Source organism: Ranitomeya variabilis, chromosome 7 (assembly GCF_051348905.1).
Source record: "Ranitomeya variabilis isolate aRanVar5 chromosome 7, aRanVar5.hap1, whole genome shotgun sequence".
NCBI lineage: Eukaryota > Metazoa > Chordata > Amphibia > Anura > Dendrobatidae > Ranitomeya > Ranitomeya variabilis.
In genome coordinates, this window is record NC_135238.1 from 17920929 (window position 1) to 17933807 (window position 12879).

Here is a 12879-nt window from a genome sequence, read left to right on the forward strand (position 1 = left end):
GCTGTCAATGTGCCTCCAACACTTTTCCTTTCACTTTTTCCCCATTATGTAGATAGGGGCAAAATTGTTTGGTGAATTGGAACGCGTGGGGTTAAAATGTTGCCTCACAACATAGCCTATGATGCTCTCGGGGTCCAGACGGTGTGACTGCAAAATTTTGTGGCTGTGACGGTGCAGATGCCAATCCCGGACGGACACACACACACACACACACACACACACACACAGCTTTATATATTAGGTTTCTCACTTCTTGCTATTTCCGTCATAAATATCACTTTACACAAAGGGTAAAAGCAGGTCTGGCCATATACATCAGTCATGTAAGTAAATCAACTTATATCCATAGGGTGCAATTGCCAAGGATAATGAGTGACATAGGCTAAAGCATAATTTTAAAATTAAATCTTTATTACAAAAAATTGTAAAAACAGGGCTAAAAAAACCTCCAAAGGGAGGGAAGCAAATACAGACACAGGTGGTGCATATAAGGAAGATATTAATAAATATGTACTGATTAACAATAGCAAAAACTGCTGTGTTGAACCTTGAAGCACATAGGGGCACCGCTGTAATAATTAACCATGAAGACCAGACAAAAAAATGTAAATATATATCTGTCCGCAATATACATAGAAAGACAGCAATGTGCTCGTGTGTGCTCAACACTGAATGGCTGGACCTACCAAATTGGGTGAAAAACCGCTATGTTCCAATATAAAGTAATGGTATATTACCACTGGACTGGATATGTCCTGGATAACAGTTTCCCCTAGAGAAAAGTGCTCACTAAGTAGTGACAATGGTGGTCCTACTGGTGCCGATAAATGCAAAACATGCTATAGGGTATAAGTGCTTACCACCGAGGTGTACTGTGTCTGACGGCCTCCCTCCCGCCCGACGGGCACCGTTTCGCTGATCGCTTCTTCCGGGGGCGTGTACGGTGAGGGGTGTCTACACTACTTAAGAAGGCCGTACTGGGATGTGATAGGATGCGTCTCCAGTAGTAATGGCGCATGCATCGGGACTAATAGGTTCCCATTGATAAAGTGACTTCCGGGAACTGCCTGTTGGAACGCAGTGGAACGCACCGCGGTCCTATATTAGGCATACCTAATACAATAACTAAATATATCACATAACAACCGACAATACATATATAAATAATATAAGTGGTCCGTATTTTTCTTTTTCTTCATCTCTTGTGTCCAGGTAATACCCTCAAAGAGGAGATAGTCCATAGTCATTTCATATAGCTGAAAGATGTTATGCTATAAATCATGGGCAGAAATATATAGCATCCTATATCCATAATCCCTAATTTCGGACACTTCTGCAAGGAATAAAACAAGAATGCGTTATATCGATGATATATGGTTCTTATGGGAGGGTACAGCAGATGAGCTCCATTGTCTTATGGATAAACTCAATGATAATTCCATGAATATTCATTTAACATATAAGCATGGTAGGAACTTGTATTTTTTGGACCTACAAATTGGAGTCCTTGAAGATGGTGTTATAACAACAGACCTTTTAGGAAACCCACCTTTACTAATTCCTTGTTACATTATTCATCAGCTCACCCGCCTTCAACGATCAGAGGCATCCCGATTGGTCAATTTCTTTGGGCTCGAAGAATATGCTCACAACAGGAAGCTTTTGAAAATCAGGCTGTTGATTTAACACTGAGATTCTCTAATAGAGGATACAGTAAAAAGGCAATTAGACGAGGGTATAGTAGGGCTATCAACAATACTTCTCGTACGAATTTGATCCATGCTCCCACAAAAAAAAGTAACATGAAGGTAGGAGAGCCAGTGAGATTTATCTCAAATTATAACAACAAGTGGGAGGAACTTAGAAGTATTTTAAAGAAACACTGGGGTATTCTTAAATCCGACCCAGTTTTACGAGAGGTCATCCCGGCAGCCCCGTTAATGGTAGCTAAACGTGGGCAGAATATTAAAGATATTCTGGTCCACAGTCATTATGATCCGAAACGACACTCCAAAAAAAGGACATTACAGAACGGTTTCTTCCCCTGTGGCTTTTGTAAAGCCTGTTTAAATTTACGCAAATCTACCTCATTTACCAGCTGGAATGGATCTATGAAATTAAAAAACATCTCACATGCTCTTCACGAGGGGTTATTTATTATGCTAAGTGCCCGTGCAATTTAATATATATTGGGCTCACTACACGTGAGCTCAAAATAAGAGTTAGAGAACGCGTGAAGGATATTGAAAAGGCCATTACGGTTGAAGATGTCTCCAGTCTTAAAACACTTCCTCGCCACTTTATGGCCCACCATAATTGTAATCCTAGAGGTTTGGTAATTCAAGGGATTGATCAGGTAGATCTTGGCATTAGGGGGGGCAATTTAGGTGAGGTCTTGGCCCAATACGAGAGCAGATGGATTTTCCGCTTGGGCACTCTGACCCCACAGGGTCTTAATGAAAATCTGGGCTTTAATGCGTTTTTGTAGGTTAATTGGTTGTTTTCTTAGTGGTTTTCCCTAGGTTTGGGGTTCCTTTTTAATGTGTTGTATGTGATTTTATCTGTTTTTTAATATCCTTGTTTTATTCCTTGCAGAAGTGTCCGAAATTAGGGATTATGGATATAGGATGCTATATATTTCTGCCCATGATTTATAGCATAACATCTTTCAGCTATATGAAATGACTATGGACTATCTCCTCTTTGAGGTTATTACCTGGAGACAAGAGATGAAGAAAAAGAAAAGTACGGACCACTTATATTATTTATATATGTATTGTCGGTTTTTATGTGATATTTAGTTATTATATCATATTTCATTGGTATCACGTTTATGTATCATGATATTTGATATTGGTTTGGTTTAAAGACCATATATTTTTATAGGATTAGCTTTATTAATTTTCTTATACACCTATGTAATTGATTATTTATTCTGTATCACTATCATATATTTTTTATTATTTTTTATTTTGTGTATATTGTAGTTTATGTAGTTATTATTCATATTTATTATTAAATAAGAGAATAGTATAGAACTCATTTAATTCCCATGTAAATATTGGAATTATGTTGGCTGCTATATATATATATATATATATATATATATATATATATATATATATAAATTATTAACATAAATTTGACACTATGGGCACTTTATATCGAAGCACTTGTTTATTGCACCTGATGTATTTGCATTCTCAATTTTAGTCTGCTTATATAGGTTTACCCTGTTGCGGCGGTCCTGTTTATACTATCATCCGTACGTAGCTTTTTCTTCTATCTCCTCTTAGTTTCCAGGTGCGCATGCGTGGGGTCAGATTCCCTATGACTTCCGGGTATGCCTAATATAGGACTGCGGTGCGTTCCACTGCGTTCCAACAGGCAGTTCCCGGAAGTCACTTTATCGATGGGAACCTATTAGTCCCGATGCATGCGCCATTACTACTGGAGACGCATCCTATCACATCCCAGTACGGCCTTCTTTAGTGTAGACACCCCTCACCGTACACACCCCCGGAAGAAGCGATCAGCGAAACGGTGCCCGTCGGGCGGGAGGGAGGACGTCAGACACAGTACACCTCGGTGGTAAGCACTTATGTCCTGGATAACAGTTTCCCCTAGAGAAAAGTGCTCACTAAGCAGTGACAATGGTGGTCCTACTGGTGCCGATAAATGCAAAACATGCTATAGGGTATATCATCCAGTCCAGTGGTAATATACCATTACTTTATATTGGAACATAGCGGTTTTTCACCCAATTTGGTAGGTCCAGCCATTCAGTGTTGAGCACATACGAGCACATTGCTGTCTTCCTATGTATATTGCGGACAGATATATATTTACATTTTTTTGTCTGGTCTTCATGGTAAATTATTACAGCGGTGCCCCTATGTGCTTCAAGGTTCAACACAGCAGTTTTTGCTATTGTTAATCAGTACATATTTATTAATATCTTGCTTATATGCACCACCTGTGTCTGTATTTGCTTCCCTCCCTTTGGAGGTTTTTTTTAGCCCTGTTTTTACAATTTTTTGTAATAAAGATTTAATTTTAAAATTATGCTTTAGCCTATGTCACTCATTATCCTTGGCAATTGCACCCTATGGATATAAGTTGATTTATTCCTAGTTGAGTGTCCCTTTGGGCAATTTATTCTGTTATGGACTAATAGTATTAAATCAGTCATGTAAGGACAACCCCAAACTACGCAAGACATTGGCAAAGTGAGGAACAGTTTTAATCCTGCATATTATAAAAACAATCATCTCAGGACCATGACCTTAATATTAAAGCTGGCCATAAACTTAAGCTTGGTCACGTGTGCTCACCTCAGCCGAGTGTTTATTTTTGGGGACAAGAGTACGTTTCTGCCAGATGGCTTTGCCAGCAGCTTGGCTCAGGTGAGGACACATTATCTGTCCTTTCATTTTGCTGATATTTGAGGAAATATGTGCCCAAACGAGTCCAGCATCTTATCTATTATATATCCATCTGACGGCTCCATTTACATTATAAATGAAAGTAAAAAGATTCCCTCACCTACATTCATATCCATTTTATAGCTGTGCTAAAAGTGTTGCTGTTTTTATTAAATCTGCATTATTCCAACATGAATATTGCTGCCGTGGCTGGCCCCACGTAATCTTTCATATACGAGATGGGTGTAGGAACTGCTTCCCAGTTATTTTCATTAGCCTGGTCCATAAATCAGATGGGACAAATGGTATGCTGAAAAAAAACACAAACATGGACTGAAAATACACATGTCAACAAGCCTTATGGTTGAAGAAACATGTCGCCCACCAAAGATCACCCTACACCACTACCTCCCAGCAACAGAATGCAAAGTTGCTGTGACAAAAAGTCAGAAAAATGCAAATTTGGCATGCTTCCCTAAAAGTCAAGGATTAGTGATGAGCGAATATACTTGTTACTCGAGATTTCTGAGCACGCTCTGGGGTCCTCAGAGCATTTTTTTTAAGTGCTTGTAGATTTCATTTTCATCACCTCAGCTGAATGATTTACAGCTATTTGCCAGGCTAAGTACATGTGGGGGTTGCCTGGTTGCTAGGGAATCCCCACATGTAATCAAGCTGACTAGTAGCTGTAAATCATCCAGCTGCAGCGAAGAAAACTAAATCTGCGAGCACTAAATAAAAAACACGGAGGACCCCCGAGCGGGCGCAAGAAATCTCAAGTAACGAGTATATTCGCTCATCACTACTAAGGATACAACACAATTTAACAGAGCACACCATGACATTTTTGTTCTCTATGCCGGCCTAAAATCCTCCAGTCTTCTCCACAATAAGGCTATGTGTGCACATTGAAGATTGCTTACAGAAATTTCTGCATCTCTTGGCAGTAAAAATGCTGTGGAACAACCACGTGGTTTTGTACAGCAATGGATGCTTTTTAGAGCTAATAAAAAGATTAAAAAAAAAAAGTTTTGTGATGTAATTTCTTGGTTCAACACCACCTTTTTCATACTGATGCAGTTGTAGGACTTGGTGTCAGCAGCTGTCTGACACCTAGCTCTAGGCTTAGTAATGAAAAGGTGTCAGCCTCATTACTAAGCCGATAACTAAGCACATTGTGACATATTGTGCGTCATGTTAGTGCTAACATTTCGTCAACGTGACTTGCGTTTATTAAAAAAAAAATGAAACATTATGGAAATTACATCAGCACAAATTTGGAAACAAAATTTTTATTCTTAGGCCAGGTTCACATTGCGTTAACAGCAGCCCGTTCAACACATGCGTTAACGGGCTGCTGTTAACGCAAGTGCCGATGTGTCATCACGCTAGCGCAGATAGAGCTATCAGATGCTCTATCTGCACTAGCAGAAACGGTGCAGACCACGTCCCAGGGTCTGTCACTCAATGACGGCACATCGCTAGCGCACACCCATTGTGGTCCGACATAGGACATAATGGCGGCGTTAACGGACTGCGTTACACAATGTTATGCTGCGGTGTAACGTACTCCGTCTAACGGACACCACAGACGTAGTGTGAACCCAGCCTTAGGTTGTTATAAGGGTTAAAAGTTGACCAGCGAGTTCTCATTTTTCCAACAAAATGTACAAAACCATTTTTTAGTTTATTTAAAAAAAAAACTGTAGTTTTTTTCTTTTAAATTTTCTTAAAAAACCTTTAGTTTTTTTAAAAAAACTTTTCTTAAAAAACTTAGTTTTTTTTTAAAAAAAAACCACTAAAAAAAACCTTAGTTTTTAAAAACCTTAATTTTTAAAAACACTTAAAAAAAACCTTTTAGTTTTTAAAAACCTTAGTTTTTAAAAAACACTATTTAAAAAACCTTTTAGTTTTTAAAAAACACTATTTAAAAAAAACCTTTTAGTTTTTAAAAACCTTAGTTTTTAAAAAACACTATTTAACCCCTTAAGCCCCGAGGGTGGTTTGCACGTTAATGACCAGGCCAATTTTTACAATTCTGACCACTGTCCCTTTATGAGGTTATAACTCTGGAACGCTTCAACGGATCTTGGCGATTCTGACATTGTTTTCTCGTGACATATTGTACTTCATGTTAGTGGTAAAATTTCTTCGATATAACTTGCGTTTATTTGTGAAAAAAACGAATATTTGGCGAAAATTTTGAAAATTTCGCAATTTTCCAACTTTGAATTTTTATGCCCTTAAATCACAGACATATGTCACACAAAATACTTAATAAATAACATTTCCCACATGTCTACTTTACATCAGCACAATTTTGGAACCAAAATTTTTTTTTGTGACGGAGTTATAAGGGTTAAAAGTTGACCAGCAATTTCTCATTTTTACAACACCATTTTTTTTAGGGACCACATCTCATTTGAAGTCATTTTGACGGGTCTATATGATAGAAAATACCCAAGTGTGACACCATTCTAAAAACTGCACCCCTCAAGGTACTCAAAACCACTTTCAATAAGTTTATTAACCCTTCAGGTGTTTCACAGGAATTTTTGGAATGTTTAAATAAAAATGAACATTTAACTTTTTTTCACACAAAATTTATTTCAGCTCCAATTAGTTTTATTTTACCAAGGGTAACAGGAGAAAATAGACCCCAAAAGTTGTTGTACAATTTGGCCTGAGTACGCTGATACCCCATATGTGGGGGTAAACCACAGTTTGGGCGCATGGCAGAGCTTGGAAGCAAAGGAGCGCCATTTGACTTTTCAATGCAAAATTGACTGGAATTGAGATGGGACGCCATGTTGCGTTTGGAGAGCCCCTGATGTGCCTAAACATTGAAACCCCTAACAAGTGACACCATTTTGGAAAGTAGACCCCCTAAGGAACTTATCTAGATGTGTGGTGAGCACTTTGACCCAACAAGTGCTTTACAGAAGTTTATAATGCAGAGCCGTAAAAATAAAAAATCATATTTTTTCACAAAAATGATCTTTTCACCCCCATTTTTTTATTTCTCCAAGGGTAAGAGAAGAAATTAGACCACAAAAGTTGTTGTGCAATTTGTCCTGAGTACGACGATACCCCATATGTGGGTGTAAACCATTGTTTGGGCGCATAGCAGAGCTCAGAAGGGAAGAAGCGCTATTTTACTTTTCAATGCAAAATTGACTGGAATTAAGATGGGATGCCATGTTGCGTTTGGAGAGCCCCTGATGTGCCTAAACATTAAAAACCCCCACAAGTGACACCATTTTGGAAAGTAGACCCCCTAAGGAACTTATCTAGATGTGTTTTGAGAGCTTTGAACCCCCAAGTGTTTCACTACAGTTTATAACGCAGAGCCGTGAAAATAAAAATTATTTTTTTTTTTCACAAAAATGATTTTTTAGCCCCCAGTTTTGTATTTTCACAAGGGTATCAGGATAAATTGGACCCCAAAAGTTGTTGTCCAATTTGTCTGGAGTACGCTGATACCCCCTATGTGGGGGGGAACCACTGTTTGGGCGCATGACAGAGCTCGGAAGGGAAGGAGCGCCATTTGGAATGCAGACTTAAATGGATTGGTCTGCAGGCGTCACGTTGCATTTGCAGAGCCCCTGATGTACCCAAATAGTACAAACCCCCCACAAGTGACCCCATATTGGAAACTAGACCTCCCAAGGAACTTATCTAGATGTGTTGTGAGAACTTTGAACCCCCAAGTGTTTCACTACAGTTTACAACGCAGAGCCGTGAAAATAAAACTTTTTTTTTCCCACAAAAATGATTTTTAGCCCCCCAAATTTTTATTTTCCCAAGGATAACAAGAGAACTTGGATCCCAGAAGTTGTTGTTCAATTTTTCCCTAGTACGCTGATAACCCATATGTTGGGGTAAACCCCTTTTTGGACGCACGGGAGAGCTCGGAAGGAGCACTGTTTTACTTTTTCAACGCAGAATTGGCTGGAATTGAGATTGGACGCCATGTCGCGTTTGGAGAGCCCCTGATGTGCCTGAACAGTGGAAACTCCCCAATTCTACCTGAAACCCTACCCCTAACCGTTTACTGAACATTTTCTGACAGTCATAAGTGCCACGTATATAAGTGCCACGTATTTAAGAGCCACGTATTTAAGTGCCACGTATTTAAGTGCCACGTATTTCAGTGCCACGTATTTCAGTGCCACGATATTTCAGTGCCACGTATTTCAGGCACTGAAAAATACGTGGCACGTAAATACTTCAGTGCCACGATATTTCAGTGCCACGATATTTCAGTGCCACGTATTTCAGGCACTGAAAAATACGTGGCACGTAAATACGTGGCACGTAAATACGTGGCACGTAAATACGTGGCACGTAAATACGTGGCACGTAAATACGTGGCACGCAAATACGTGGCACGCAAATACGTGGAACGCAAATACGTGGCACGCAAATACGTGGCACGCAAATACGTGGCACGCAAATACGTGGCACTTAAATACGTATATACGTATATAAACGTATATTTCAGTGCCACGTATTTCAGTGCCACGTATTTCAGGTTAGGGGTAGGGGTAGGGTTAGGGTTTTTTTCTATAAAAACGCATGCGTTTTACCGCGTTTACATGCATTTTTTCACACATGCGGTTTTTTTAAAAAACGCATGCAGATAAAAACGCAAGTGTGAAACCAGACTAAAAGACGCTTTTTATAGCAAAAAAGTTTTTGCGTCTCCACATTTTGAGACCTAATTTTTCCACATTTTGGTCCACAGTCATGTGAGGTCTTGTTTTTTGCGGGACGAGTTGACGTTTTTATTGGTAACATTTTCGGACACGTGACCATTTTTTATCACTTTTTATTCCGATTTTTGTGAGGCAGAATAACCAAAAACCAGCTATTCATGAATTTCTTTTGGGAGAGGCGTTTATACCGTTCTGCGCTTGGTAAAATTGATAAAGCAGTTTTATTCGTCGGGTCAGTACGATTACAGCGATACCTCATTTATATCATTTTTTTATGTTTTGACGCTTTTATACGATAAAAACTATTTTATAGAAAAAAATAATTATTTTGGCATCGCTTTATTCTGAGGACTATAACTTTTTTATTTTTTTGCTGATGATGCTGTATGGCGGCTCGTTTTTTGCGGGACAAGATGACGTTTTCAGCGGTAACATGGTTATTTATATCCGTCTTTTTGATCGCGTGTTATTCCACTTTTTGTTCGGCGGTATGGTAATAAAGCGTTGTTTTTTGCCTCGTTTTTTTTTTTTTTTTTTTCTTACGGTGTTTACTGAAGGGGTTAACTAGTCGGCCAGTTTTATAGGTTGGGTCGTTACGGACGCGGCGATACTAAATATGTGTACTTTTATTGTTTTTGTTTGTTTTTTTTAGATAAAGAAATGTATTTATGGGAATAATATTTTTTTTTTTATTATTATTTATTTAGGAATTTTTTTTTTTTTTTTTTACACATGTGGAAATTTTTTTTTTAACTTTTTTACTTTGTCCCAGGGGGGACATCACAGATCGCAGATCTGATAGTGTGCACAGCACTCTATCAGATCGGCGATCATACTTTCATCGGAGCAGGCTGCAGCTTTCATCTGCAGCCTGCTCCGACCCGGAAGTGCTCCCTGCAGGACCCGGATACAGCCCCTCGGCCATTTTGGATCCGGGGCCTGCAGGGAGAAGACGTTCGGTACGAGGTGAGTACATCACCTTGTACCGATCGTCTCAGGGAAGCATGCAGGGAGCCCCCTCCCTGCGCGATGCTTCCCTGTACCGCCGGTACACCGCGATCATGTTTGATCGCGGTGTGCCGGGGGTTAATGTGCCGGGGGCGGTCCGTGACCGCTCCTGGCACATAGTGCCGGATGTCAGCTGCGATATGCAGCCGACACCCGGCCGCGATCGGCCGCGCTCCCCCCGTGAGCGCGGCCGATCGCGTATGACGTACTATCCCGTCACCGGGAATTAAGGCCCACCCCACCTCGACGGTATAGTACGTCATACGGGCTTAAGGGGTTAAAAAACCTTTTAGTTTTTAAAAAACACTATTTAAAAAAAACCTTTTAGTTTTTAAAAACCTTTGTTTTTAAAAACCACTATTTAAAAAAAACCTTTTAGTTTTTAAAAAACACTATAAAAAAACCTTAGTTTTTAAAAACCTTTTAGTTTTTAAAAACCTTAGTTTTTAAAAAACACTATTTAAAAAAAACCTTAGTTTTAAAAAACCTTTTAGTTTTTAAAAAAACACTATTTAAAAAAAACACTATTTAAAAAAAACCTTTTAGTTTTTAAAAACCTTTTAGTTTTTAAAAACCTTTAAAAACCTTTTAGTTTTTAAAAACCTTTTAGTTTTTAAAAAACACTATTTAAAAAAAACCTTTTAGTTTTTAACCCCTTCCTGACATCAGACGTACTATTCCGTCGAGGTGGGGTGGGCCCGTATGACCACCGACGGGATAGTACGTCATACGCGATCGGCCGCGCTCACGGGGGGAGCGCGGCCGATCGCGGCCGAGTGTCAGCTGCATATCGCAGCTGACATCCGGCACTATGTGCCAGGAGCGGTCACGGACCGCCCCCGGCACATTAACCCCCGGCACACCGCGATCAAACATGATCGCGGTGTACCGGCGGTATAGGGAAGCATCGCGCAGGGAGGGGGCTCCCTGCGGGCTTCCCTGAGACCCCCGGAGCAACGCGATGTGATCGCGTTGCTCCGAGGGTCTCCTACCTCCCTCCTCGCCGCAGGTCCCGGATCCAAGATGGCCGCGGCATCCGGGTCCTGCAGGGAAGGAGGTGGCTTACCGAGCGTCTGCTCAGAGCAGACACTTGGTAAGCCTGCAGCCCTGCACAGCAGATCGCAGATCTGGCAGAGTGCTGTGCACACTGCCAGATCAATGATCTGTGATGTCCCCCCCCCTGGGACAAAGTAAAAAAAAGTTAAAAAAAAATTCCCCACATGTGTAAAAAAATAAATAAAAAAAATATCCTAAATAAAGGAAAAAAAAAAAATATATTATTCCCATAAATACATTTCTTTTGCTAAATAAAATAAAAAAAACAATAAAAGTACACATATTTAGTATCGCCGCGTCCGTAACGACCCAACCTATAATACTGCCCCACTAGTTAACCCCTTCAGTAAACACCGTAAGAAAAGAAAAAAACGAGGCAAAAAAAGGGAATTAGACCTACCGGTAATTCGGTTTCCAGGTAGTCCCTCAGGACAGCACAATGGAGGATGTCCTTCCTTTGACCTATAGCGGGACAGGATCATAGAGAGGTTAAAAGGACCCTCCCACCTCCACCCTCCAGTGTTTTTTCAAAGTACCACAGAAGGATGGAAATAAATGGTCTAAACATGCCCTTACAAACACATGTGTTATAATCCATTTAACGGCTTCATCTTAATTTTGAGCCATGGTGACTCAAAGGACAAACGATCTGCCGGTAGATTAATCCGGTAGAAGCCTAAAAAGAGAAACATAAGGGAGGGAACTAAGGGTGCTGTCCTGAGGGACTACCTGGAAACCGAATTACCGGTAGGTCTAATTCCCTTTTTCCATTACGTCCCTCAGGACAGCACAATGGAGAATACCAAAGAAACTCTCCCAGGGTGGGTACAGAAGCCCAGGAATCAAAGTCCCAGGCTAAAACCAGACTAGATGTATAAATGATATGAAAGATCAGAAAACCATAGATATCTAAAGAGATCCGCAAAGAAAATCACCGTAGTGAGTGCCTGGTATACATCTATAATGGCCAATTTCAGTATGAATGTGGTAAACAAAATAAGCATCAGAAACAGAGAGGGAAATTCACCCATTGTACTCCAATACCAATAATGAACCACAGCAAGTTATTTATTGTGATAGATACTTATAGACATCGCAGCCCCAGAATAGGGTTAGAAAACCTTAATGCCCAGCAAAATATAGTGAAAGTCACAGCCACCACACAATGAGGACTGTACCAACCAATAATAAGCTGCATGTGCTTATAACCCAGGACTGTTCCTTCATCGGTCCTTCTGGGCTCAGGTTAAGTCTTGGTTACCGACCAACTTACCGTACTAGAAGGAGACCTGCAGGACAGAGGCCCTGGACTGCGGAAAGATCAAACCAATAACAGTTAGTACATGGATAATGGCAGAGCATTGGGATGTACACACATTACTCATCCAGGAGATCACGTCTATTCTAAATCCTTAGATGTCTAATCCCAAGTAAGGGTTGGATATTATTGAAACTAAGGGATACACCATCCGGCAGGTACTATCTCCTGCCATTACCAATGCTGGGCTTCTATTAGAAGCGCTGAAAGAGAAACGTGGATCATCACTCCTGTTTTCCTTGATGTTAGACAAAGGGAGTCTGGACTCTGAATCGATGAAGGTGGTGGTGCTATTAAAAATCTTCCGACACTTGAAATTATTCGAAACTGCATTTATACGAGTCATTAGTCCAGA

At 40.1% G+C, this 12879-nt stretch overlaps 1 protein-coding gene across 1 annotated transcript in view; it reads right to left on the reverse strand.

Annotated features, from left to right (window-relative positions):
• Window positions 1-468: 468 nt before the first annotated feature.
• PLD6 (phospholipase D family member 6) overlaps window positions 469-12879 on the reverse strand; it is a 59731-nt gene continuing 47320 nt past the window's right edge. The window contains exons 3-5 of the transcript XR_013217986.1: window positions 4546-4734; window positions 1550-1698; window positions 469-1333 (exon numbers count right to left, since the gene is read on the reverse strand). The gene's annotated coding sequence lies outside the window, so the exon portion shown is untranslated. The remainder of the gene's footprint in view (window positions 1334-1549; window positions 1699-4545; window positions 4735-12879) is intronic.